The sequence below is a fragment of the Lygodium microphyllum genome, chromosome 8, assembly GCF_053477565.2.
Source record: "Lygodium microphyllum isolate KBCC chromosome 8, Lygodium_microphyllum_v1.1.10, whole genome shotgun sequence".
NCBI lineage: Eukaryota > Viridiplantae > Streptophyta > Polypodiopsida > Schizaeales > Lygodiaceae > Lygodium > Lygodium microphyllum.
In genome coordinates this window covers 36,734,041-36,761,827 of record NC_141142.1, presented here as the reverse complement: position 1 = coordinate 36,761,827, position 27,787 = coordinate 36,734,041, and the positions used below count along the sequence as shown (strand labels likewise).

General features: G+C 40.7%; 1 pseudogene; it reads right to left on the bottom strand.

Annotated features, from left to right (window-relative positions):
- Window positions 1-1,084: 1,084 nt before the first annotated feature.
- LOC148032160 (RHOMBOID-like protein 13 pseudogene) lies at window positions 1,085-27,539 on the bottom strand (annotated as a pseudogene).
- Between the last annotated feature and the right edge of the window lie 248 nt (window positions 27,540-27,787).

Genomic DNA, 27,787 nt, shown 5'->3' with positions numbered 1-27,787 from the left:
GTAGACTAAAACATTCTAGCCATCATATAATTTTTTCTCACTAACCACAGCTTTGATCGCCTTGGTTGCACCAAGGATATGCTCATGTTCTTGATGCAACAATCGTTGTTGATCCGACTATTGCTGATGCAACTACTGCTGCTGCTACGTAGGTAATTGCATCTGCTGATTTAGCATCATAATGGTTAAAGAAAGATTTTGTACAAAGTCTTCATCTCATCGGTCAAAAAGGAAGAAGCAGTCGATGATGAAGGTGGATTATTCAAAGGGTCTCCCATCTCGATGAAAAAAAGTGACACTTTCATGACAACTTCACCAGATGTCACACGGAATATGCACGGGAGTTTCTAAAAGTTGCTCCTCATAAGGACATTATGCAAGATGGGAGCAAGATCAAGATCAATTCAAGACAATATATTTGTTGACAAAGGTCTCATGTATTGTAGTTGCATTCCAAGTACAAATCCAAAGCCAAGTTACAAACCCAAAGCTAAAACAAATCAAAGCATGAACATAAACTTTGCATCCCTAAATCCATACTTCAACAATGAATAAAAATTCCAAACTCTTTAATGATAGATTCTTATACCAATTTAGCAGCATAAGAAATATCATAGTTGAGGAAGAAGATTTAGTTGACAATAGGTTATAAGAGTTTTGGAAATTCAATGAGCATGATCATCGGATATAACCATAGTGGTTTCTCATAATGTCCTATCATTCACCATGACATGGAATACACTTGAGATAATGTATGTTGCTATGCTGATGATCCTTTGAGCTTGGCTTTTGTTGAGTACATCATGTGATGCTTCCATGCTGGATCCACACGATCAAATTGTTGTGGTACTGCTAATGATATAGAGAAAAAATGCATCTAATCATAGAAGCCACTACAATGGTTGCAACAAAAGGCTACAAAAGAAGCATTATAGGTTAGCTATCATGCTTTGCTTTCCTCATATCTTCTTCATGCCACCATGTGGAAGTCATGTTGGTTCCTCACATGTAGGTTGACATGTGGTGATGTTAATTAGCAATTGTCTTGCCACAAACATACACAAACTACTTGCTCTTCTTCAGCCTATGCAAAGGATTCCAAAAAAAGATCCAGTTTGAAAGATGGTTTCCTTTTTGACAAAATGGTCATCCATCGAAAGACAACACATGAATAGCCCACTACTATCACACACTTATAGTGCTCTGTAATGTGTCCACTAGTATCACCCAGGACACGTCTTAGTAGTCCATCGGAAAGGATGTCTAGAAATCTCTACTCGGCCTCCCATGGAATGTTACAGGAATTGCGATATAGGGCTTTCCACGTCTGCCACATAGCGGAAGTATTCCGACCGTTCCCACTTAGGATCGTCCTGAATTAGGGTTTTCCTGATTGGTCATTTCCTAACAGCAACTAGCGTCGGACCCAAGCGAACTACTTTACGCACAAATGCCAGGTCCGAAATGGATTCATGTTGCACTTGGTTCAAGGAGAATGGGAAATGAGAGGGATGCAAAGCTCAATCTCTCTGCCATAAGGCATAGTCCCATTCCGTTCCCCTAAAACAACGTAAATCAGGTTAAGACATAACTCTAGGTCAACGCTTTTGTTGTTCTTGTCCTTTGATGATCATCCCATTGTTCGTCGTGAATTGAAAAAAGTTCTCGGCCAACCGGGACCACCCATCCGTAGGACGGACCCATGGCCCATTCTCCACACTTTCCTCGGGTTGTTTTAGTTATGTAATTATCTAACACATTAGTTGGACATGTAACAACCAGCTTCTTTAATTAACCCATTAAGCACTGGTTCCTTCACGTAATCTTATCACTTGACATAGAAAAGCAATATCAGACAAGTTCTTTATTAACAAGTCATCATATTTATCTTTGAAATACAAAGAGTTCTGCCCGTAGGCTTATCCACAATCCGCCCGAAGGCTATCCAGCAATCCACAGGGATCACTATTCCAAGTTTTTGCCCATAGACTAGTATGCAGGCCTCAAGATCCAATCCCGAGTCATGTTAGCCTCTTGTGCAGGACCCGGAAGGCGAGGGATTTAGGGCCAGAGCCCCCGTGGCACCCAAGCGTCCTCCTGCTCCAAGTAGCGCTCAACGGAGAGACCTCTCCACATTCTCGACGTGGTTAACAACCCCCTTGGTTAGGATCAGGCAGGTAGTCGGGGGTAACTGAAGCTGCCTCTCCCTTCAGGCCTTCAACCTGAAGTATAGATACTCATTTATTTTGTAATTCATTGGTCAGACAAGTCAAACAGTGCTCTAAAATCTCTAGCAAGCACAAACATTTCCATTGATCATTGGCAAACTGCTAAGGAATGCATCCTTCCTTTCGAATGCATCCAGCACTCGATCCGGGGTGTCTTGCAACTTGGAAAGATCCCTTATATTCTAGGTTAGGGCGTACCCTATTAACCCAACTTGGTCAAACCTTAAAGTTCATTGGATACTTCAGTTTCTGATTTTTAATCTCCAATTAATCTTCCTTACTCAGAAGGATATCAAAGTATACATCCTCTTGCAAGATAACTTGCGTAAGGATCCGCCATCCTTGTTGCGAGAATTTGGCCTTTCTTCTTGTGATTCAATCACAAAACCATATGACTCCATACTTGCTACGCAAGTCCCACATTGTATTATGCGATAATGGAGTCACGAAATAATCCGTTTTAGTTTCTTTAAGCCGACGTTGTTAGACCTAGGGCTTCCTAGCTTTATTTTTTTGTAAGAAAATCAGGGACAAACCCTAATTCCTTTTACGTTTACAATTTACTGACTCTACAATCAAGGAATGTGGGCAAGTACTTAAGGTATAAACGTTTCTTGGAATTTAACTCATTCCCAATGAATATTTCGCAGCATAGGTATTTCTAAGTTTATAATAATTTGGTTAACTCTAGAAGGTGGTTTCGAGATTACCTCCGCATGATTTGTTATCTACGAGTCAAATGACTTTTCAATCCTATACTTTATCGATTTGAGGTTAGGTTAATTTCAACTAATTTTCCCTTTTCTTTGCAAACAAAACTCATGCTAAATAAGCAACCTTTTCCTTGCTAAGTTATGTAGTTAGCAATGATAATTTCCTAGAGTTGATGCATCGTAAGAATCCTTTCATGATTTGCACTTTCCATGATGATTCGTTGTAAAAAGAATAGGGGTTAATAGTGCAAGATGCAGTTTTATACCTTTAGGCTTAACCAAATTATACTACTTTAATGGGTAAATAATCTTGCTCATAATTCATTCCAATGCATAAAGCTATTTGAAAAAAAATACGTTTATACTTTATTTATTTTGATGGGTTTGGGGTGAGATATCCACATGCATTCCGGGAGATGACCCTGCCGCGCGGCTATGCCTTGGACTTTCTTAGGAGGCATCATAATTGTAGTCGTTCGGACGTGGAAAAAGCTTTACACTTTCTTTTCGGGATTCCACCGTCGCTCCCTTGCACTTCAATACTCTTCTTCTCTTTTTCGAGTAGGGGAAAAACCCAAGTCCCAAGGGTATTTTGGAAAGGCAAGGAATGGCTAAGGGGTTTAACCACGAGGGGGGGTAGTAAGACCTTTTCAAAGCCTAGTATTTTTGGGGGAAAAGGGTCTTGTAAAGCCCAAAAAAAAGATTATAGGCGGTTAAAGCATGGGAGGGAAAATGATTCCGAAACCAAGCGTAAGGGCTAAAGGAAAATTAAGAACACTAGGAGGGGGTTTCAAAATACCATGGAAAGAGCTTATAGGAGTTTTTAAAAAAAAAATCGTATGGCTCCTCCCAGGCCTCGAGACGTGGCTCCTCCCAGGCCTCGAGACGTGGCGGCAGCCTTCCCCTCTTTCCCTTCCAGCTTTAGCTCCTCTGTCAGCGTTGAGCGGCGTACCTCCTTCTCACGGCGAGTTCCGAGCATCGTCCTCTCACTCCTCTCTGGCCTTCCCTTGGGTGGGGGTTTTTATAGGGAGAGGGAAGGGAATCCTCCCTCCCTCGTGTCATTGTGCATGGCGGTGCAAGGCGCTGAGCTCCACCAAGGAGCTTGTCCTTCATTCTTTTTCCCTCCCCTTCCAGCACGACAGTCCGTTTTGGGGAGGGAAAATAAAAAAAAATTACATTATCGTAGGTATTTCTCAAAATTATCATTTGAAAGGGGTTAGTTCATGAGAAGGGAAATGCAGAACTTTACATTCTCTCCCCCTTAGAGGAATCAAGATGTCCTCATCTCGAGATAAACTGGGGATATTGATGGTTGAGAGTGCATTCATTTATCCAAGTGGCATCCTCTTCGGGATAATCTTTCCATTGGACGAGGCATTCTCTCAAGGTTCTGGATCTTAATTGTCTCTCCCTAACATCTAAGATCCTATCAGGCCTTAGTTCAAGGACTCGTTGACTAGGCATTACAATTTGTTGATCGTCAAGTACATGGTTAGGATTAGGTACATACTTTTTTAATAGGCTAATGTGGAATACATTATGAACTTTTAGGTTCTCAGGGAGTTGTAGATTATAAGCATTAGATCCTAGGCATTTGAGGATTTTGTATGGCCCACAATATCTTGGACTTAGCTTCTTGCAATCTCCTAAGGATAGAGAACTCTTTTTAGGGTGTACGCGAATGAAGACCATGTCTCCTTCTTCGAAAACCCTTTCTTGACGCTTCAAATTCGCGTATGCTTTTTGTCTATTCTTAGCTGCTTGTATGTCATGTCTTATTGACTTAATTTGGTCATCCATCTCTTCCAAAATTAGCCTTGAAGCTTCAACCCTTAGGGTTGGATCAGAAAAGTTTAGGGGACTTTGATAGTCATGTCTATACAATGCTTGGAAAGGGGTCATCTAAATGCTTTGCTGGTAAGAAGCATTGTATGCAAATTCTACCAAAGGCAAGTATTGAATCCACCTCTTCGACTCTCGAGAGCAGTATGCCCTAAGCACACTACAAGGGAATGGGGCAATAGCGATGCCGATTAGCGACGATGGATATTGGCGTCACTATAGGCGTCGCTATTGGCGTCGCTATTTGCATCGCATTTAGCGACGCCGCAGGGAAATAGCGCATTTGCGACGCAAATAGTGACGCCGCAAGGAAAAAAAGCGCGGCCAAAACCAGAGCGCCATTTTCATTTTGTTTTCTTCACCTTTTGAGAGCGAGAGCGAGGGAGAGAGCGAGGGAGAGAGCCAAGGCTTTGTGAGAGAAGAGGAGGAAGAGACTTGCTGCCGCCGCCACCGCCACCGTCGTTATTCGCGAAGGAGAGGAGGAGCCCTCGTTGCAAAGAGAAGCCGCCCACGCTCGCCATATCTCATTGGTGAGTCTCCCTCTCTCTTTCTTTTACTTGTTGAAGGTTTAAATTGTTCTCTTTTGTTTGTTTAGGAGAGGAAATGAAAGAGAAGGAGAGGGAGAGGGAGAGAGAGGGGGAGAAAGAGAGGGAGAGGGAGAGAAAGAGAGGGAGAGTGCATTCTCTCTCTCTCTCTCCCTTTTGCTTGTTTAATGTTTAAATTACTTTCTTCTTTGCTTGTTTAGGAGAGGAAACGAGAGAGTAAGAGAGAAAGAGAGGGAGAGGGAGAGGGAGAGGGAAAGAAAGAGAAAGAGAAATAGAGGGAGAGGGAGAGGGAGGGGGAGGAAATAGGAGAGGGAGAGAAAGAGAAAGAGAGGGAGAAGGAGGGAGAGTGCATTCTCTCTCTCCCTCCCTCTCCCTTTTGCTTGTTTAATGTTTGAATCACTTTATTTTTTGCTTGTTTAGGAGAGGAAATGAGAGAGAAAGAGAGTGAGAGGGAGAGGAAGGGGAAGGAAATGAGAGAGGGATAGAAAGAGAAAGAGAGGGAGAGTGCATTGTATCTCTCCCTCTCCCTTTTGCTTGGAGGATGTTTAAATCACTTATTTTTTGCTTGTTTAGGAAATGAGAGAGAAAGAGAGATAGAGAGGGAGAGGGAGAAAAAGAGAAAGAGAAAGAGAGGGAGAGGGAGAGGGAGAGGGAGGGGGAGGGGAAGGAAATGAGAGAGGGAGAGAAAGAGGGAGGGGGAGGGAGAGGGAGAGGGAGTGAGGGACAGGGAGAGGGAGAAAGAGGGAGGGAGAGGGAGAGGGAGGGGGAGGGAGGAAATGAGAGAGGGAGAGAAAGAGAACGAGAGGGAGAGGGAGAGGGTGAGAGAAAGAGAGGAAGAGAGGGAGAGGGAGAGAAAGAGAGGGAGAGGGAAGGGAAGGAAATTTAAGATAATATACGTATTGATAATGGTATGCAATGTGCTTTGCATACGGCGACGTACTTCATCAAAATGAACCCAAAATTATTGTTATAGAAGAAGAAACCCTTAAATTGAGTATATGATAATTTCTCTCAGGTCTTATGACTATGAGTAGAATTGATTGAAATAAATTTTATTACTATAGTTATAAAATTTCATAGATGGCGCGCATTAATTTTAAAATGGATTACTTATACTCAAAGCCAAGATATAACAAAAAATTATCTACCGGGACAAACAAATCGTTGAGCATGATACAAGGCCGAGATATAACATCGGAAAATCTCTCGACTACTATATACAATGCAAGGTTTATGGTCAACTTGCAACTTGACGTACATCTCCATAAAGCTATCCATTTAAGCCTTGTTTGCTGTAATGTAGATAAGATGGCAAACGAAGAAGGTCCTATTGTTCAAGACCGCGAGTCGTATCTTAATCAGCGTGTCCCATGTCCTTGCTCTCAATGCAAGTTGGCAATTAGACGAAAACGTCGATTGTCTATAGAACACGTACGACAATTTGGCGAGTTTCAATCTGAGATCATTGATCAGGCGATTGCAGACTTTCAGCAAACGGTAATTTGAAGTTAGCATTTTTCATGCATTGTACTCTCAAGCTAATTGAAAACCATACACAATAAGATTGGGTCTTGTTGGCAAATTTTGTATCCAGGGGGGTGATGTCTCGACCCAAGGGGGAGTGCACCCTTTGCGGCCAATTAGAAGAGTTCGTGGACATGCGATGGATGGATTGCAGGAGCCAATCGACCACTCGCAAGGCCCATCTATACCGTCAATGCCAGAGGAGACAGACAACCTTCCCGACTTGCCTACAATCTTGGAGCCTGAGATGGAGGCAATGATCGATGCATTGATTCCCATGGATGTTGAGACATCTGACCCGCTTAGAGAGGAAGCATCCATACCATTATATGATGGGTGCCGAGTATCTCGGTTGAAGACATTGCTTGTACTCTTAAGTGTGCAAGCAAAATACGGTTGGAGCGATACGAGTGTGACTGAGTTATTCAGGTACCTTGCACACAGACTTCATTGTTTTTTTTTTAAAATAGTATTATTGCAAACATAGATGGATTTTTCAAGGTGTTTTATGATTTTTTCAGGTTATTGAAATATCATATATTGCCACCTGCAAACACCATGCCTGAGTCTCATGATGATGCACGACATGTTTTACAAAAGCTTGGCATGGACTACAATAACATCCATGCATGTATCAACGACTGCATATTGTTTCGAGATGAATACGAGACTATGGAGACATGCCCAAAGTCTGGTGCTCACAGGTATCGACAGGACTTGCAAGGGAAGACCATCCCTCAAAAAGTCCTCAGACACTTTCTGCTCATCCCCCGCATAAACCACATGTTTCGCACGTCTGCCATGGCAAGCTTGACAACGTGGCATGTGCAGAATAGGTCCACGGATGGAGTGCAACGAATATCAACAGATTCGCATGCATGGAGCCACATTGACTCTACCTTCCCAGGCTTTGCGCGAGAGCCAAGGAATCTTCGGCTCGGTCTTGCCATGGATGGTGTGAACCCATTTGGTCTGCGCTCGACTTCTTACAATGTGTGGCCTATAGTGCTTGTCAACTACAACATTCCTCCATGGCTTTCTATGAAGAAAGGACTTCTCATCCTTAGCTTGCTCGTCCCAAGCCGCTACAAAGTAAAAAATATGGACGTGTATCTTCGTCCATTAGTCGATGAGCTTAAGATTTTGTGGGAGGAGGGGGTCACGGTGCAAGATATGAGCAGGCGCGATGGTCGGCGGTCAGCCAACATTCGAGCCATTCTCATGTGGACGATCCATGACTTTCCGGGATTGGGAGAGTGCTCAGGTGAGCAGACCTTTGTTCTCGCCGGTAATATCTATATTTTATTTCATTCAATCAAGTATTCACTAGGTCGTGGATCGCCTTGCAGGTCTCGTTACCTCAGGTTATCATGCATGTCCATTGTGTGGGCCACAGTTAGACTCCCAAAGGTCACGAACCATGAAGAAGATGGTATATCAAGGACACACCGCTTTCTTGCCGAAGGATCATGAACTCAGGGAAGGTTTTCTTGGACGACCTCCAGCACGTATGAACACTGCAAGCTGGTACGAGCTGAAAATGGTTTGAAGACGGTTTGTAAGTGTTTGTGAACAGGTAATCTTCTATCCAAATCCCTGACAACCTCGATGGTGGTATGTTATACCTTCAACTCCTCGAGGTGCGAGAGTATACGATCAAAGCGATGTTCCAGGCATAGATGAAGAAAATATGCAAATAGAGGGATCGAAATTACAAGGGGTGGAGGCCACCGCAAGCTTGGAGCCCGCATCGGCTAACAATGATGGAAATACAGAAGTCGTAGAATTTTTTGAGAACGAGACAGACTCGTTATTTTGTGGTGACATGTCTATCGACCTTCCAATGTATGCAGAGTTGTGTCAGGAGATTAACATGGGACCATAGAATACTTCATTCTTGGAGAATTGTATTACTCAATTCGTTGTTTAGATCTTCCATAAAGTAGATAAGATATGCATTTTAAGAGGGATTTTTCAAAAATTATTTATATTAATGTGCTTTGTATAGTTTAAATTGATTATTCTAACATTATTTTTTATCTGTGCAGGTATCGACATTTTCAGGATGAGTCGAGGGATGAGCGATGAGGAGTTTCAAGAGATGATGGCACGTATGTCTCCAGATCAGCTCGCGAGATTCAGAGAGATAGCAGATCAGGAGTTGTCTCGTTCTTCGTCAGGGCGCTCTGCTAGATCAGCTTCAGCGCGATCAGATGCTTCAGCTTCGAGCAGACGATCTCGACGCTCGCGACTTGGGCCAGAGGGAGGGACTGCGACTGTAGGAGGATCAGGGGGGTGCTACTGTGGAGACACGGACGCGGTGTCTCCGTCTCGTCGTTCAACTGGAGCTCGGTCACCTCCAGGATTTGTCACACCTGTGGGGACGTCCACTCCAGTTACTCCGGCTTTTGTGTAGCCATTGGCAAATGTCACGCCTTTTGGTGGCACTCCTTTTGGTGGCACCCCCTCTGGTGGCACTCCTTTTGGTGGCACACCCTCTGGTGGCACCCCTTTGAGTGGCACTCCGGGAGAGGGTACCCCCGTCGGTACACCGGATGTTCAGGGGTCTCCTGGATATGCCCAGGAGCGTGGACGGAGATGGGAGAGGGCCCATACAAGGCACACTCCTAGGGATTATGGATACCTAGTGGATGGCAGGTCAGGAGCCATCATCATGAATGATGAGGGGAGGACGGTGATGGCTCGCATGAGGGAGTTGTGCCAACAAGTTTTTCGACACAACGTCCTGAATCATTGGAGGAACATACCGGAGGCGAGCAAGGAGTACATAGTAGCATCCTTGCACGAGGAGTTCCCGGTGCCAGCCGTAGTGGATAGATTCTCTACGGGCTAGATGATGGATTGCATGCTTGCATACATATCGCATAAACGATCCGACGCACGCAAGGCAATCAAGAGTGGGGCTCCAAAGCCCGAGTGGTTAGATGCAGACGACTAGCACTGACTGAGGGAGGAAGCTACAAATTTGCCAGGACGTTGGAGTCAGCAGCGGGAGGTGGCGAGGGCATGAATCGAGGCCGGATTGGTACATCATCTTGGGAGTGGCGGCCACAGGACATATTTGGAGGACTTTGTAAGATTCTCTTTTGTTTTGCTTATTTGTTTTTTTGAGATATTCTTTGTACTGACAATCATGTTTCTAACAGTTAGCATTTTGTTTTCTTTGCAGCACTCCATTACAAATCGCAATCCGCAAGGCCTTGAGACTCGATATGCGGAGAGGCACGGTCTCAGATCATTGATTGACCGATTGTATAGACGCGGCGGCCCAGTAAGTCACTCATCTTCCTTGTCCGTAGTTACCATGAGATATTTGAATGCATTATTGTATGGTGGATTGATATGTTGTTTCTTTTTGTGTAGAATCCGTTTGATGCTGCTTTACAGCGGGAAGAGCTTTCGGGGGACGACGATTTGTAGCTCGCCGGATCCTTAGAGCTCACATACCTTTAGTTTTTAGTCGCCCGATCTATGTAGACATTTTCTATGTATTAGTGATATTGTTTTATGATTGTACCAATCGCATTTTATGCGATGTCATGTATTTATTTCATCCATCAGTTTTATGATTTCAGTATACATTCTTTTTGTTTGCAAACGCTTTGTATGCAACAGTGCAGAAACTATTTTGTATGGCTCTCATACAGCACACAGTGCTATATGTGGCAGGGCAGCTTGTTGCCCTGCCACAAATTTTTTTTTCTCTGTTATTGTCGCTATTTGCGTCACAAATTTACTACATGCGTCGCTATTGTCGTCGCTATCAGCGTCGCAAATTCTCTGTAACAGTCGCTATTTACGTCGCAGATGCGACGCATATAGCGATGATTCTATGGCGTCGTCAATAACGACGCTTTTTGCGACGACGGGGGCAAATTTTGTTGTTTATATTTTCGTCTCTTTAAACGTCGCTATAAGGTCTATATCTTGTAGTGGCATATCCTCGATGACTTAATTTACTCGCTTTGTTTGGCCATCCGTTTGGGGATGGTAGGCGGTGCTAAAACAAAGTTGAGTCCCAATAGCTTCAAAGATAGCTCTCCAGAAGTGTGATGTGAAAAGAGAATCACGATCACTAATGATTCTTCTGGGTAAACCATGTAGCTTGAATATCTCCTTGATAAACAATCTTGCAATGTCTGAGGCTTTATAGTTTGTCTTTACTGGAACAAGGTGTGAAACCTTAGTAAGCATGTCAACCACAACCATGATGGAGTTGTATCCTCCCTGGACTTGGGGTAGGCCTACAACAAAATCCATACTGATGAATTCCCATTTCATTTGGGGAATGTCAAGCGGTTGTAGTTTCCCTGGCATCATGACATGTTCGGCTTTGATACATTGGCAAGACAAACACTCAGTGACATATTTGAGAACATCACCTTTGAGCCTCTCCCAATGGTAGCTCTTCCTAACTGCATTAAGAGTCTTAGCATAGCCAGGATGTCCTACGAAAGGAGAATCATGAGCTTCCCACAATATCTTCTGCTTAAGTGACTGGCTTGCTAGTATACACAGCCTTGTTCTGTAGTAGACAAGTCCAGTATTAATGGAAAATTCCTGATACTTAGTCTGCAACTTTTGGTTCTGATCCTTGATAGAGATCTCCCTTAGCATTGTTTGGTAGGATGGATCATGGCATGCATCCTCTCTAGCTAACTTAAGTATAGGGTTGTTTGGCATAGATACTTTTGTAGCTAGAGATCTGACTGTTGATGGATTTTGCAAGATTAGGGAATTTAGGAATGCCTTGCGACTAAGTGCATCAGCAACTACATTCTCTTTCCCTGGTCGGTACTTGATTTCAAAGTCATATTCCTCCAACACTTCAATCCATCGACGTTGCCTCATGTTGAGCTCGTTCTGGGTAAAGATCCATTTGAGACTCTTATGGTTAGTTACTAGAGTAAACTTATTGCCCAACAGGTAGTGTCTCCAAAGCTTTAGAGCATGGATGATAGCTAGTAATTCCAGATCATGCATAGCATAATTCTTTTCATGACTCTTCAATTTCCTTAAAGAGTACGCTACTGGATGACCTTCTTGCATAAGTACACACCCTAAGGCAAGAATGCTAGCATCAGTTACTACCTCGAACTCCTTATTGAGGTCTGGAAGTCTTAGAATAGGTGCTGATACCAGACTTTGCTTCAATCTATCGAAGCTATTTTGTTCGGGAGTTGACCATGCAATGAAAGTTTGCTTCTTTAGTAAGTCCGTCAACAAAGGTGCTGCAATCAGGGCATAGTTTTTTATGAAAACCCTATACCATCCTGTCAATCCAAGAAAGCTACGTATCTCTTTGACAGATACTAGTATTGGCCACTTAAGCACATCTCTGACCTTGGTTGGGTCCATTGATATTCCTTTTGCTACTATGAATCTCAGATATTCAATCTGACGCTTGAAGAATGCACACTTCTTCATTTTAGCATACAGCTTATGTGACCTCATTGTCTCAAGGACAATCCGAAGTTGGGGTTCATGATCTTCTTCCTGTTTAGAATAGACTAGAGTGTCATCGAAGAAGACAAGCATGAAATCATCAAGATATGGCCTAAAGATATCCTACATTAACCTATTGAAGGTGGCAGGTACATTCGTAAGCCCGAATGACATAACTAGGAATTCAAAGTGCCCATATCTTGTATTGAAGGCCGTTTTTGGGATATCTTCTTCCTTGATCCTTATCTGATAGTAACCTGACCTGAGATCAATCTTGGAGAAGATCTTTGCACCCTGAAGACGATCAAGAAGCTCATCTATTCTAGGAATAGGATACTTGTTCTTGACCGTTGATTGATGCAATCCTCGGTAATCAATACATAGTCGGAGTGTCCCATCTTTCTTTTTTTGGACTAGTACTAGAGCTCCCCATGGTGAACTGCTAGGCCGGATGTAGCCCTGATCTAACAGTTGCTTAAGTTATTCCTTCAGCTCAATTGCTTCTGGTATGGACATTCTATAAAGGGGTTAGTTCATGTGAAGGGAAATGCAGAACTTTACATTATCTTCCCTTTGCATGAACTAACCCCTTTCAAATGATAATTTTGAGAAATACCTACGATAATGCAAAATTTTTTTATTTCCCCTCCCCAAAACGGACTATCATGCTGGATGTAAACGCCCCGAACAACGTAGTATGCTTAACAATTATGATATTTGCTTGTTTTCAAGATTTAATATAAAAGAGAATGAACACTTAAAGCTGAAAATGAAAATTACTCACAAAATTACAGCCATGAAAATGTAAAAGTAATGGAGACAAGATTGAGGGTTGAAGATGGGCAACCCCCCCCGAAGGAATGTATTTCTGCTCAACCCAAGTACCTTAGGGAAGAGCTCAGTTACAATCAACCTGAGAGTGAGAAGCTCTCACAAGATCATGCAAAGATGTACAAACACACATGCATTATCTATTATGCAATGATAAGAACTGATTTCTTTACAGTATGAGAGAAGAAAAAGGGAAATTCAGCCTTTCTTCATCGTTGATCAGCAGTACATGGATAGAGCTTGCTTCTTGTAGCTAAAATGGAAGAAAGAGCTCAAGAAGGAGGTACTGTAATGAATTTACAAGCTTGCTGTCTTGTAATACAGCAGTGATAGAAGAGGGAATATGGAGGAATTTGATAATGGAGAAGTGGGGGATGATGATGGGGATGGATGGGGCCAGTTTCTGGCTATCTGTGGGTGCTGTACATGAGTTTACAGCAAAGAAAAATGATCATCAATGAAGAAAAACGAGCTCTTATTTATAGGAGAGGGGAGAGCTAGTACAAAAGGGGAAAGTGGAGTAGCACAAGACAAGTGTCCAGCCACATGTCATGAGATGTGACAAGTGGTGGGACACTTGGAAACTTGTGTGACAAGTGTCTTGACACTTGTCTCTTCTCTATGGCCTTCCTTTTTGGGTTGAATACTGTCAAGAATAGAAACAACCAAATTTAGTAAGCACAGTCAGAGTACAGAACTTACTATTTTTAGAATGACATCCCTATTTTTTAGGACTAGCATTTTTAGGCTAATTCGAGGCTCCTAAAATTTAGGGACCTCCTAAAATTTAGGGATCTCCTAGAATTTAGGGACCCCCCCAATATGGGTATCATATGAAAGCTTTTTCCGTGTACATCGCAAAAATGGTATCCGAATCTTCATGTGACTTTCCTATGCAAAGAAATGTGCATTTCAAGCTTTCAGCCCACACATGCACATTATACAAGCATTTCATGATCATGCCATCTTGTTGATTGTAACTATCTGTTCTGGTGGATCTAGCCCACACTTCAAGGCATCAATCCTTTCTGTGTGCGAGTCTAACCCTGATATGCGTGAGTTCTAGTCACAGGCGCCCAATCGGGTCATATAGGTGGAAGTGTGAACTATCTTTTCTCTAACCCACCGTGTGGGTCCACCATAACCTGTGACCACTCATCAGTGGCCAGCTCCAATGCACTTTTCTTTATATCTAATTAGTGCAAAGAAAATAAATTTAATAAATCATTATATAGATAAATTAATGAAAAAGGATACAAATTCTGTTTCTATAGAGTTGTGACAGCCCTCTGGCTTTTATTCAGCTGTCCTCAGCTGAAAATCTTCTTGATATTGTTGTAGAATATTTGGGTAATCCTTCATGAATTTTTCATCTACCCACTGTGCATCTGTGGTGGGTAGATTCTTGAATTTTAGCAAGAATTTTCGTGTCACAAGGCCACTTCTCGTGGTTCGATCCTTGAGAAACAAAATCTTTTCAGGTTCCAAGAGTTGCTCTGTTTCTTCAACTTCTGGGGGATCTTCAGTAATGGGTTCCTTTGGTTCTGGTCCTATGTAAGGTTTTAGCAAACTTACATGAAAAGCATTGTGTATTTTCCAATGAGTAGGAAGCTCAAGTCGATAAGAAACTTCATTTATTTTCTCAATCACTTTGAAGGGTCCAAAGTATCTACTGGAGAGCTTTGGAAAAGATGAATTTTGACCAGAACCTTGTTTGAGCCTGCTTTTATCAAACTTTAGCAAGACATATTGACCTTTTTCAAAAGCCAAATGTCTTCTTCGTTTATCTGCTTGCTTCTTTTGTCGCTCTTGCGCAACTTTGATAGTGGCTCGAACTTGATCCATTGTTGTTTTTAAATCTGAAGCAAACTCATCAGCAGCAAAAATCTTATCTTTAGTGCGAATAATTGGAGGAGGAATCACTTTACCCTGTACTATTTCATTTGGAGCTTTCCCTGTGGATGAGTGCACTGTATTGTTGTAAGCAAACTCCAATAATGGAAGATATTTCTCCCATGTGACTTATGTTCACTAACATAAGCTTTCAACATATCCAAAAGAGTGAGATTCATCACCTCTGTTTGGCCGTCAGTTTGAGGATGAAAGGCTGAGGAGAACTTTAAAGTGGTTCCCAAATTCTCAAATAAAGCACGCCAAAAGTTACTTGTGAATTTGGAGTCTCTATCTGAAATGATCTCAGAAGGCATACCATGTAATCTGAAGATATGTTGAATGAAAAGTCTTGCAGCTTGTGCGGATTTCAATGTTTTATGACATGGAATAAAATGTGATTGTTTGCTGAATCTATCAATTATGACCCAAATCATATCATGACCTTGAGGTGTTCTTGGAATACCTGAGATGAAATCCATTGTGATAGATTCCCATGGATCTTTGGGCGCTGGAAGAGGTTGCAATAATCCTGGAATCTTCTGTCTATCATATTTGGATTTTTGGCATACCAGGCAAGCCTCGATGAAGTTATGTGTATCTTTTCGTAATGTTGGCCAATAAAAGTAGCGCTCAATTGCACTTAGAGTGGCTGCCCTCCCTCTATGCCCTGCATAAGGGGGTTCATGACTTTCTTTAAGCACCTTTTGTCGAACAGGAAGAGTGACACAAAGGCGATTGTTCATGAGAAGGTAACCGTCTTTGATGGAATAATCTGGATGAGAACCTCCTTGCTGTAAATTTGACCAAACTGCTGCAAAATCAGTATCTTCATCATAAGTATTCTTCATCGTTTGAAAATCTTCATGATGAGCCACTGTAATAGTTGCAATGCGAGGCACTCTAGAAAGTGCATCACCAACTACATTTTGTTTCCCTGGAGTGTACATAATTTGAAAATGAAACATAGATAAGAAATTTTCCCATCTTGCATGTTTCTCCTGCAAATGCTTTTGAGTCTTGAAATACTTCAAGCTTTGATGATCGGTTTTAATAAGGAATTCATTGCCTAAAAGATAATGTTTCCATATCTTTAAAGCATGAACCACTGCTAAGAGCTCCTTTTCATAAATGTCATACCTTTTCTCCACATCATTTAGACGGCGGCTTTCAAAGGCTACGGCATGGCCTTCTTGATTTAGCACTGCACCAATACAATCACCGCAAGCATCTGCTTCCACCACAAATGGTTTTACCAGATCTGGAATGATAAGAACAGGTCCAGAAGTAAGAGCTGTTTTCAGCCTTGTGAAGGCTGCCTTCTCTTTTTCCTTCCATTGGAAAGAGATCTTCTTCTTTGTAAGGTCATGAAGTGGAGAAGCCATATGTGCAAAATGCTTGATGAAGCGGCGGTAATAAGAACATAAGCCAAGAAATGATCGCACCTCATGTACATCACGAAGATGAGGCCATTCTTGGATTATCCTGATCTTTTCAGGATCCATCTGAATCCCTTCAGAAGAGATGACATGCCCAAGGTAATTTATTTTATGCATGAAAAATTCACTCTTTTTACCATTTACCAAGAGTTGATTTTGTTGAACAATTTCCAAGTGTTGATGATGATCCTCTTCATTCTTGCTAAAGACAAGAATATCATCAAAGAAAGTACCGACATATTGTCGATGCTCTCTAAAGATGCGCTCCATCATTCGATTAAAGGTGGCTGGTGCATTGGTTAATCCGAAAGGAACCACCAAGAATTCATAAAGACTGTATGAAGTGCGGAAAGCAGTTTTGTGTACATCTTGTGGTATTACCCTAATTTGATGATAACTACTCTTTAGATCAATGCGGCTGAAAACCTTTGAGCCTCCTAGACGATCCAAAATGTCGTCAATTCTGGGAATAGGAAACCGATTTTTCACAGTGATTTTGTTGAGGGCTCGATAATCAATGCACATCCTGAATGTGCCATCTTTCTTTTGAACGAGAAGAACCGGTGAACAAAATGGTGAGCTACTTGGCCTAATTAGCCCACGGTTGAGTAGGTCTTCGACTTGCTTTCTGATTTCTTCTTGTTGAGGACGGCTCACACGGTATGGCGCTATATTAGGAGGAGAACTACCCGGAATAATATCAATATGATGGTCTTCTAGCCTTTCTGGGGGAAGCTGATAAGGAAGATCTTCCAAAAAACAATCTTTATACTTTTCCAAGAGCTGAAGTTGCTCTTGGTTTTCAGCATTCATATTATCTGTTATATCAGTGACATAAAGCAGACAACATTGAACACAATCCTTAATTGCTCTAGAGACTTGCATATGGCTTACCATAGGTATGGTGTCTCCAGAAACTCCAGCTTGGATCTCGTACTTCTTGCCTTTGTTGGTGAGTTCTACCTTCTTTTTCTGAGAGAATATGGTTGAATCTATTCTATGATTCCAGGGCATGCCAAGAATCACATCGCAACCATCAAGGTTTCCGATACAGAAGGTATCTTCGTCACTGTAGCCTTGAATTTGAAACTTGAGCTTGCCAATGTAGGGTATCACAGTCTTCACTCTGTCACCTTCATCAGCATTTAAAGCTTGGCGAACTTGTGCCGGAGTGTCCATCTCTTCATTCTTTAATCCAAGCTCTTTAGCTAATTGCAAGGAAATAATATTTTCATTCGCCCCAAGATCTATCAAGAATAGTGCTTGCTTACCTTGCAACTGTCCCCAAGCTTTTAATAATTTGCGCATCTCTGGAGTGTGAGTTGTGTTTGCAACTACATTACTGATAGCATTGATTTTCACTGGCGACTTAGGCTTGTTGTCAGAAACCTTTCTTTGTCCCTTGTTTGGGCATTGCTTCGCTATGTGGCCTGTTTGTCCACATTTAAAGCATTTCCCTTCTTTCATGAAGCGTTGCTTTTCTTCTTCAGAAAATTGCTTTGCTTGTGGGTATAGATTGGAGCGAAATTGAGGAGCATTAGGAGGTGCATAGGGCTTCATCTTCTTTTGATTTGATGGTGGCTGCTTTTGCCACTGTTTTTGTCCTTCATTTGGGGCTGAATACTCCTCATCATCAGCTACTCTCTTCTTATCATTCTTTTGGAATGATTTGTTGCCATTGTGCTCCATTTCCCATGTCTCAGCATGGTCAATGAGTTTCTTGATACTAGAACAATGATAATGATTAAGAGCAGTACGAAGTTTAAAATGCAAACCTCCATGAAACTTCCTAATCTTTTCTGAACTGCTGATCTTCTTGAAATGTTGGACCTTTAAAAGTAGCTCCCAAAATCTCTTGGTATAGTCACCAAGTGACTCATTTTTCCTTTGCCAAAGCCGATCCCATTCCATTTTTACATCTCTTTTGAAATGAACAGGAAGAAATTGGCTTTGTATCAGGCGAACAAAGGACCGCCATGATTTTGGGGCAGCATGATCATATTCCAACCCCGTCCACCAAGTATGGGCTAAGTCGGTTAAATGTAAAGCTGGAAACTTAATCTTTTCTTTTTCTTTATACTTGTCACGACCATACAAAATTTGAAATTGACGAATAAACTTCAGAAGAAGATCAGGATTTCGGGAACCATCATACATACTGAACTTGATCTTCTTTTCAAGGTTTGATAGTGACTTAGTCTTCTTCTTCTTCTTATGCCTTCATCCATGCTCGGATATTGAGGTTGAAGATGATGAAGTGCTTGATGGGGATGAAGATGGAGACGAGGGTGAAGAATGTCGACGCCTTTGACGATGATGAGGTCTTCCACGAGAAGGGTGTGACTCTTCATTACTAGAAGAGGATCCATCAGAATAGGCGCCAGATGACTTTGAAGAAGAGGATGAGCTTCGACGCGATCTCTTTCTTTGTCTTGAAGTAGAATGGGACTGCCTCTTAGAAGTAGTTGGACTTCTTGATCGGCTCCTTTCATTGGTATGGCTTTGTCTTCTTGAAGTAGATGGGCTTCTTTCCTTGAATTCTTTGGGATTCTCAACTTTTTCTAGTTTGAGAAGTTGCTCACGAATTTGCTGATTCTCCTCTCTAAGACTTTGAATGGCTTGAAGGATAGCACTCGATTGATCCATTGAGACTAAAGAAAAAAAAATGCTCAAGCACTCAATGCAAGGGCTGAAAACAAACAAACCTATAGTTGTAAGCACTACCAGTGTTGGGGGTGAGGACCGAGCCAAAGCTCTGATACCACTGTAAACGCCCCGAACAACGTAGTATGCTTAACAATTATGATATTTGCTTGTTTTCAAGATTTAATATAAAAGAGAATGAACACTTAAAGCTGAAAATGAAAATTACTCACAAAATTACAGCCATGAAAATGTAAAAGTAATGGAGACAAGATTGAGGGTTGAAGATGGGCAACCCCCCCCCCGAAGGAATGTATTTCTGCTCAACCCAAGTACCTTAGGGAAGAGCTCAGTTACAATCAACCTGAGAGTGAGAAGCTCTCACAAGATCATGCAAAGATGTACAAACACACATGCATTATCTATTATGCAATGATAAGAACTGATTTCTTTACAGTATGAGAGAAGAAAAAGGGAAATTCAGCCTTTCTTCATCGTTGATCAGCAGTACATGGATAGAGCTTGCTTCTTGTAGCTAAAATGGAAGAAAGAGCTCAAGAAGGAGGTGCTGTAATGAATTTACAAGCTTGCTGTCTTGTAATACAGCAGTGATAGAAGAGGGAATATGGAGGAATTTGATAATGGAGAAGTGGGGGATGATGATGGGGATGGATGGGGCCAGTTTCTGGCTATCTGTGGGTGCTGTACATGAGTTTACAGCAAAGAAAAATGATCATCAATGAAGAAAAACGAGCTCTTATTTATAGGAGAGGGGAGAGCTAGTACAAAAGGGGAAAGTGGAGTAGCACAAGACAAGTGTCCAGCCACATGTCATGAGATGTGACAAGTGGTGGGACACTTGGAAACTTGTGTGACAAGTGTCTTGACACTTGTCTCTTCTCTATGGCCTTCCTTTTTGGGTTGAATACTGTCAAGAATAGAAACAACCAAATTTAGTAAGCACAGTCAGAGTACAGAACTTACTATTTTTAGAATGACATCCCTATTTTTTAGGACTAGCATTTTTAGGCTAATTCGAGGCTCCTAAAATTTAGGGACCTCCTAAAATTTAGGGATCTCCTAGAATTTAGGGACCCCCCCAATATGGGTATCATATGAAAGCTTTTTCCGTGTACATCGCAAAAATGGTATCCGAATCTTCATGTGACTTTCCTATGCAAAGAAATGTGCATTTCAAGCTTTCAGCCCACACATGCACATTATACAAGCATTTCATGATCATGCCATCTTGTTGATTGTAACTGTCTGTTCTGGTGGATCTAGCCCACACTTCAAGGCATCAATCCTTTCTGTGTGCGAGTCTAACCCTGATATGCGTGAGTTCTAGTCACAGGCGCCCAATCGGGTCATATAGGTGGAAGTGTGAACTATCTTTTCTCTAACCCACCGTGTGGGTCCACCATAACCTGTGACCACTCATCAGTGGCCAGCTCCAATGCACTTTTCTTTATATCTAATTAGTGCAAAGGAAATAAATTTAATAAATCATTATATAGATAAATTAATGAAAAAGGATACAAATTCTGTTTCTATAGAGTTGTGACACTGGAAGGGGAGGGAAATAGAATGAAGGACAAGCTCCTTGGTGGAGCTCGGCACCTTCCACCGCCATGCACAATGACATGGAGGGAGGGAGGATTTCCTTCCCTCTCCCTATAAAAACCCCCACCCAAGGGAAGGCCAGAGAGGAGTGAGAGGACGTTGCCCGAAACTCACCGTGAGAAGGAGGTACGCCGCTCGACGCTGATGGAGGAGCTGAAGCTAGAAGGGAAAGAGGGGGAGGCTACTACCACATCTCGAGGCCTGGGAGGAGCCGCCGCCTACCGTCGCAGGCCACCATGTGTCCATCACGCCGCCAGTAAGTTTCCCCCACGTGGGGAAACTTTAGAAGCTTCTTGGGGGAAGCTTCCAAAGGGGCTTACTAAGCACCTTTTCACCCCTTTTCTTTCCCGGGCTTAAAATTTCCCCCCCCTCCCCCTTTCACCCCCTCGTGTTCCCTATTATTCCCCCCGGGTTTTTAAGACCCTTAAGTCCCCTTTTATCCCCCCCCCCCCCCCCCCCCCCCCCCGTGGGTTTTAAAACCCCTTAAGCCTTTTCCTTATGGGCTTGTAAACCGTCCCTTTCAAACCCCCCCCCCCCCCCCCCCCCCCCCCCGGTTTTACTATTTTAAAGGGCCTTTCATCCCTTCTTTTCCTCACCAAATTCTCCCTACCTTTTATCCCCCCCGGGTGCTAACATCAATAATCTTTTGTCTTGGGCCGAAAAAAAAAACCCTTGTGTTCCCTTTCAAACCCTTGTGTTGCCTTTCATCCCCCCCCTTCCAGCACAGGTTTTTTTTTAAACTCATATAAGCTCTTTCCATGGTATTTTGAAACCCCCTCCTAGTGTTCTTAATTTTCCTTTAGCCCTTACGCTTGGTTTCGGAATCATTTTCCCTCCTGTGCTTTAACTGCCTATAACCTTTTTTTGGGCTTTATAAGGCCCTTTTCCCCCAAAAATACTAGGCTTTGAAAAGGAAGTGTAAAGCTATTTCCACGTCCGAACGACTACAATTGCGATGCCTCCTAAGAAAGTCCAAGGCATAGCCGCGGGAGGGTCATCTCCCGAAATCCATGTGGATATCTCACCCCAAACCCATGTTTTTCCTTCTTAATTTTTAATTTTATATCGTTGTAATTTTAATCATGCAAGGTTAGTTGTTAGAAATAGGATATATCTTGTCCTAGCAAGTATAGGATTGAAAAGTCATTTGACTCGTAGATAAAAAATCATGCAGAGGTAATCTCGAAATTACCTTCTAGAGTTAACCAAATTATTATAAACTTAGAAATATCTATGCTACAAAATATTCATTGGGAATGAGTTAAATTACAAGAAATGTTTATACCTTAAATACTTGCCCACATTCCCTGATTGTAGAGTCAATAAATTGTAAACGTAAAAGGAATTAGGATTTGTCCCTGAGTTTCTTACAAAAAAATAAAGCTAGGAAGCCCTAAGTCTAACAACGTCAGCTTAAAGAAACTGAAACGGATTATTTCGTGACTCCATTATCGCATAGTACGATGCGGGACTTGCGTAGCAAGTACAGAGTCATATGGTCTTGTGATTGAATCACAAGAAGAAAGGCCAAATTCTTGCAACAAGGATGGCGGATCCTTACGCAAGTTATCTTGCAAGAGGATGTATACTTTGATATCCTTCCGAGTAAGGAAGATTAATTGGAGATTAAAAACTAGAAACTGAAGTATCCAATGAACTTTAAGGTTTGACCAAGTTGGGTTAATAGGGTACGCCCTAACCCACAATATATTTCAAATGATAATTTTGAGAAATACCTACGATAATGCAAAATTTTTTTATTTCCCCTCCCCAAAATGGACTGCCATGCTGGAAGGGGAGGGAAATAGAATGAAGGACAAGCTCCTTGGTGGAGCTCGGCGTCTTCCACCGCCATGCACAATGACATGGAGGGACGGAGGATTCCCTTCCCTCTCCCTATAAAAACCCCCACCCAAGGGAAGGGCAGAGAGGAGTGAGAGGACGCTGCCCGGAACTCGTCGTGAGAAGGAGGTACGTCGCTTGACGCTGACGGAGGAGATGAAGCCGAAAGGGAAAGAGGGGGAGGCTGTCGAGCTCGAGCAAGGAGCTTGTCCTTCATTCTATTTCCCTCCCCTTCCAGCACGATAGTCTATTTTGGGGAGGGGAAATTTAAAAAAAATTGCATTATCGTAGGTATTTCTCAAAATTATCATTTGAAAGGGGTTAGTTCATGCGAAGGGAAATGCAGAACTTTACATGCTCCAACTTGAAGTGATGAATCAACACATGATAGGCACCCATAACCAGTATAACTGACAATACAATTAGAACTAGTGTATATTGGAGGTAAAACTCTATTCCAAATCCAATATGCTTGAGGCCCTCAACAATGCCAAGACTTCAGATTCATGTTAAAGACAAGATGAAGAATACTTATGTAAGAGAATGCTGAAGTGATGATGCGCTAGTGTTGCCCTTCTATTAGGATCGAGTTGTAGCTCATTCCAACATTTGCAAAATGCACATTCATTTTTTGAATGTACAACCAAAAAACACTACATAAAGCTATGATACAACTGCCAGTGGTCTTTTTCGCAATCTAGAAGAATAGAGGTTTCCCCATCACATCAATAGTAAGATGACCACAAACTCTTGTTCCATGGTAACTGCATCAACAAGCATGTAGCTCATGTGTGCAATGATATGAGCAAAACCTGCTGAAATTGAGTCCTCTCTTTGCACAAAAATACTAGCCTCTCCCAAAAAGCACATAGATTTTTTCATGGCTAACATTGGCTTTGCTTTGCTAAGCTTTGTGACCCTCTTTACTCTTTTTACTGGGTTTATTCACACTAGAAGTGGTAGCACTCTTGTTGAGGTATCCATTTGAGTCACTGGTAGAGGAAATTGTTTCCCAAGGACAGTTATTCTCTTCTACTGTCCACTGTAAGGCCTTCTAAAGTTTGAGGCACTATAACCTTAGTCTCCAAAACTAAAGCATTTGCCTATCATTTTGTCTTATCACCCTTGGCAATATCATTATTTCTGCTCTTACATTTATAGCATTTGTAACATTCATAACATCTACAGCAATTTTCTTGTCAATCTCATGATTGTCAGCATTACTACCATCATGTAGTTCGTTGGGAGTCTTTAAGTCTCCATCTTCAGGTTTCATAGTTCTTATAACCTTGGATGTGTTTTCTGATTGCAAGTACAAGATATAGTGAGCCAATAGGATAAGCAACTCTTGCTTATCTTGACCTTAAACTCCACACATTAAAAACCCTTTTCTTTAGAAGTTTTTAGATACATAAACAATGTAGACACATAAGCAAGCATTCATATGAGCTACCACATAGGTAGACACACACGTGGATTTTTTGCGCTTGAGTACTACTCAACGAATACAAAAAGTTTAGGGTGGAACCAAGCAATCAAATTTTTAGACTAATAGCTCAAACTAAACGGCAAAATAAAAAACACATAATGGAAAATAAACTCCTAATGATGTTGACAAATTCAAACTTGAGGTGAAAAACTCTGCCCTCAGGTTCACAATGGTGGATGTGTAGCGTCACAACAACGCATCATTATTGGCATCACAATATACATCGCAAACCATTGCTATATGTGTTAGTATCTACATTGCTATTTGCCTCATAAAACCAAAAGAAATTACGACGCAAATACCGACCCATATAGCGATGGTTTTATGGAGATGTTGAGATACTGATATTGATGCTTTCGTCGCTTTGAACGGGGGAAATTTTTTTTGGAGCATTTTCGTCGCTTTGAACGTCAGTATGAGGCCTCTATCTTGTAACTTTTTAATCTGGTGGATACTTATCACCTCCACAATTTGTCACACTTGTAGAGACATCCACTCCCATGACTTTGGTTTTCACTCAGCCGTTCCCTTTGTATACATATTATCCTTTGTATAAAATGACACTTTGTGATATTTACAGATAGATTTTTATGAGTCATTACTAGTTTTCTACTTATTTTATGAGTTATCAATCTTGTGGTTTTAAGTAGTTTGTGTGCCTGTCTTGACGATGTGATTGTGTATCCAATATGTATTTGCTTTGCAGAATATTATACAACACATGGTGTATGGGTGGCAGGGTAGCTTGTTGCCCTACCACAAATTTTTATTCCCTCTTTAACCATCGATATTTGCATTGCTACTTTATTGCATGCATCACTATTAGCGCCACTATTTGCATCGTAGAGAATCTCTATTTGTGCCGCTATTAGTATCATGATAGCATTGCAAACAGGATGCTAGTCGCGACAGTAATAGCGACACAAATATCGATTCTCTCTACGACAAATTTGTAGGGATGCTTATACCAACACTTTTAGTGAGCATGGGGGAAATTTTTTTGATGAACATTTGTGTCACTTTGAACGATGATATGAGGCACGTATCTTGTAATATTTGTGTGTTACTTTTATACTTATCTAAATCTAATTTTTATTAGCATGAGCTCTAAAAATGTCTCTACTAGAATGTGGAAAAAAAATCACATGTTTTTTTGGCATGCAAAAATGCATGAAGTCTACAAAGGTGCACTGAAATGCCCTTTTTCATATGTCCACAAATGTACCTATTGGTTTCATCATCTCTGCATAAGAACAACCCTATCTAAACTATGAATCACCTTTATGTAAAAACAACTCTCTCTATAGTGAGCACATGGAGAGTGTCATAGATCATGTATAAGTACAAATAAATTGCAGGTGAAATATGAAGTTACACTTCTCTCTTAATAAGCTAGGTCCATGAAAAAAAAACTACAAGCTATATTGATATTTGCTTAGTTAACTTCAAATATAATTACATACATTTTAAAAGATTTTACGTGAAGTTTTGAGATCTAATTTTCATTTTTTAGACATTTAACTCTATCACTTTATTTTTGTATGTAGGCACAAAAAGGAAAAAAATGAGATAGGAAAAAGAAATATAATAATAATGAATAAGACCTTTCACAATTTAGTTTTTTTTTTCTTTCTTAAATATGAAAGAATCTATGGTTTCATTTAATCATTTATTGTGATTTTTATTAAATATATTCTTATTTTTATTTTAGTATGCCTAATTGTTTTCTTTGGTTTTGTTTTATAGATGGAGGGCACATATCCTTATCTACATTGTTATAGGTGCCATACTACTTTATGGTGTAATGGCTTGCTTATTGGGGAAAAAATATCAAGGGAAGGTGGAGGCATATGATAAAGAGCAAAACATTGTACTCACTCTATGCATGATGCATGCACCATCACAAGAAGATCGAAATCCTTGTCCACAACAAGCACTTCTTCTCAAAGATTTAGCCCCATATGCACCAATTAGATATGCTCATTACGATTTTCTAGAATTTTTATCTAAAAATCAAAGATACACTTGAGTAGCTTTCAATTTTTATTGTATTATATGCAAGCCAAACATAGGATTTATGGTAACTTATATATTAGTTATAGTGCAAATGAGAGTATAATTTTGTCCAAAGAGTCATCTAGACAACAAGGGATTACCACAAAGTAAAGCCAATTTGGGGAATCTTTATAAAGAGGATCTACTTTGAAAAGCAATCCAAAAGTACCAACATATTCTTCCTTCAATGTTGTAAGACAAGGAGTTAATCTTACACCCACAATGAAGTCAAAGCATAGAATAAGTTAACAACATCTTCCAATAATAAGATTACTCCAGTGGATCTCTTCAAGGAGAGAGAGAAAAAAGGTTTATGTTACAAGTGTGGAGAAAATTATATGTAGGACCATGTTTCTAAGTATATCCATTAGAAGGAAAAATTCAAAAGGATATTGGTCAATTGAAGATTTAGAGAATGAGGGAGTAGATGACGTGGATGGCATGGATCAATTTTATAGTCCACATGATAGATTTGATGGTTTTCATTTTGATCCAAGTGTATGAAAGGATTAATTTTGAATTAAGATTTATGTAGTGTAGCAATCATAATTGAATAATCTTCATAACTTCAAATGACGTTTTGGAAAAAGTCTATACAAGGGCTTTGTTTCACTGCAAAATATTCTCTTATAACTCTCTATTTTGAGTTATTTCAAATTCTAAATTACTTACAAATAGGCTAAATCTAACTATGATTTACTCTAAAGGAAATTTCTTTGGAGCTATGGAGCACTTCATTCAAATCAGCCCATCAAATGTTATAGCAAAATTTCTATGGTAGGGTGTACAACGGACTACACAATGATCTTAAAAGATTTCATACTTGAAGAAATATGGATAAACAGCCACATTTATGCTTCAACATTGAAGAATACATATCATACTTGGTCTTTAGCTCTAGAACCATCATTTTTAAAAAATATTCCTAAAGATTATAAAATATTTTTTCATATTTACACAAAGTCCTATGTTGCATATTTATTATTTCAAGTTATATTGTAATACTAAGATGCCATATTTTTGTCTTTGAGGACAAAAATACTTTTGTGGAGATGGATCATAATAAAAAGAAAATGGACATGTATTTTTTTAGAATACTTTATAAATAATTTGGCACATTGGTTGGGGTATATAAAGATGTAAGAGAGTATTTTTCATTAATTGCCACTATATAATACAAATGAGTCTCTCCATCTTCCAAGCTTCTTGTCTAGCTTTCATGGCTTTAGTAAATGTAACTATCTTAATGCTACTTGAAGATGAGGTTGTTGAGCCAATGAAATTCGATGAACTTTTGTTTGTTTACCTCAATAGACCAATGGCACTCTATGGAATTAATGGTCGGACATGAGTCCTTTGATGAAAGCTTCAAAATAACCATATCTTATAAGAAAATTCATGTCTCGCATGCTACATTGCAAATAATGTTGAGCACCATAGAATATTGGATCATATAATTCTATATCTACTATATGTGCTTTGAACTTACAATTAGTGTCACATCCTTGGCTAATAGTCTTCTCCTACTTAAATGATCACTGAAATGCAAGAATATTGAATCATATAATTTTACATCCGCTGTGTGTGCTTGGTACTTACAAGTGATATCATTGGAAGCTATTGACAATAGGGATTGTCTATGAGCTCAATGAGGAGC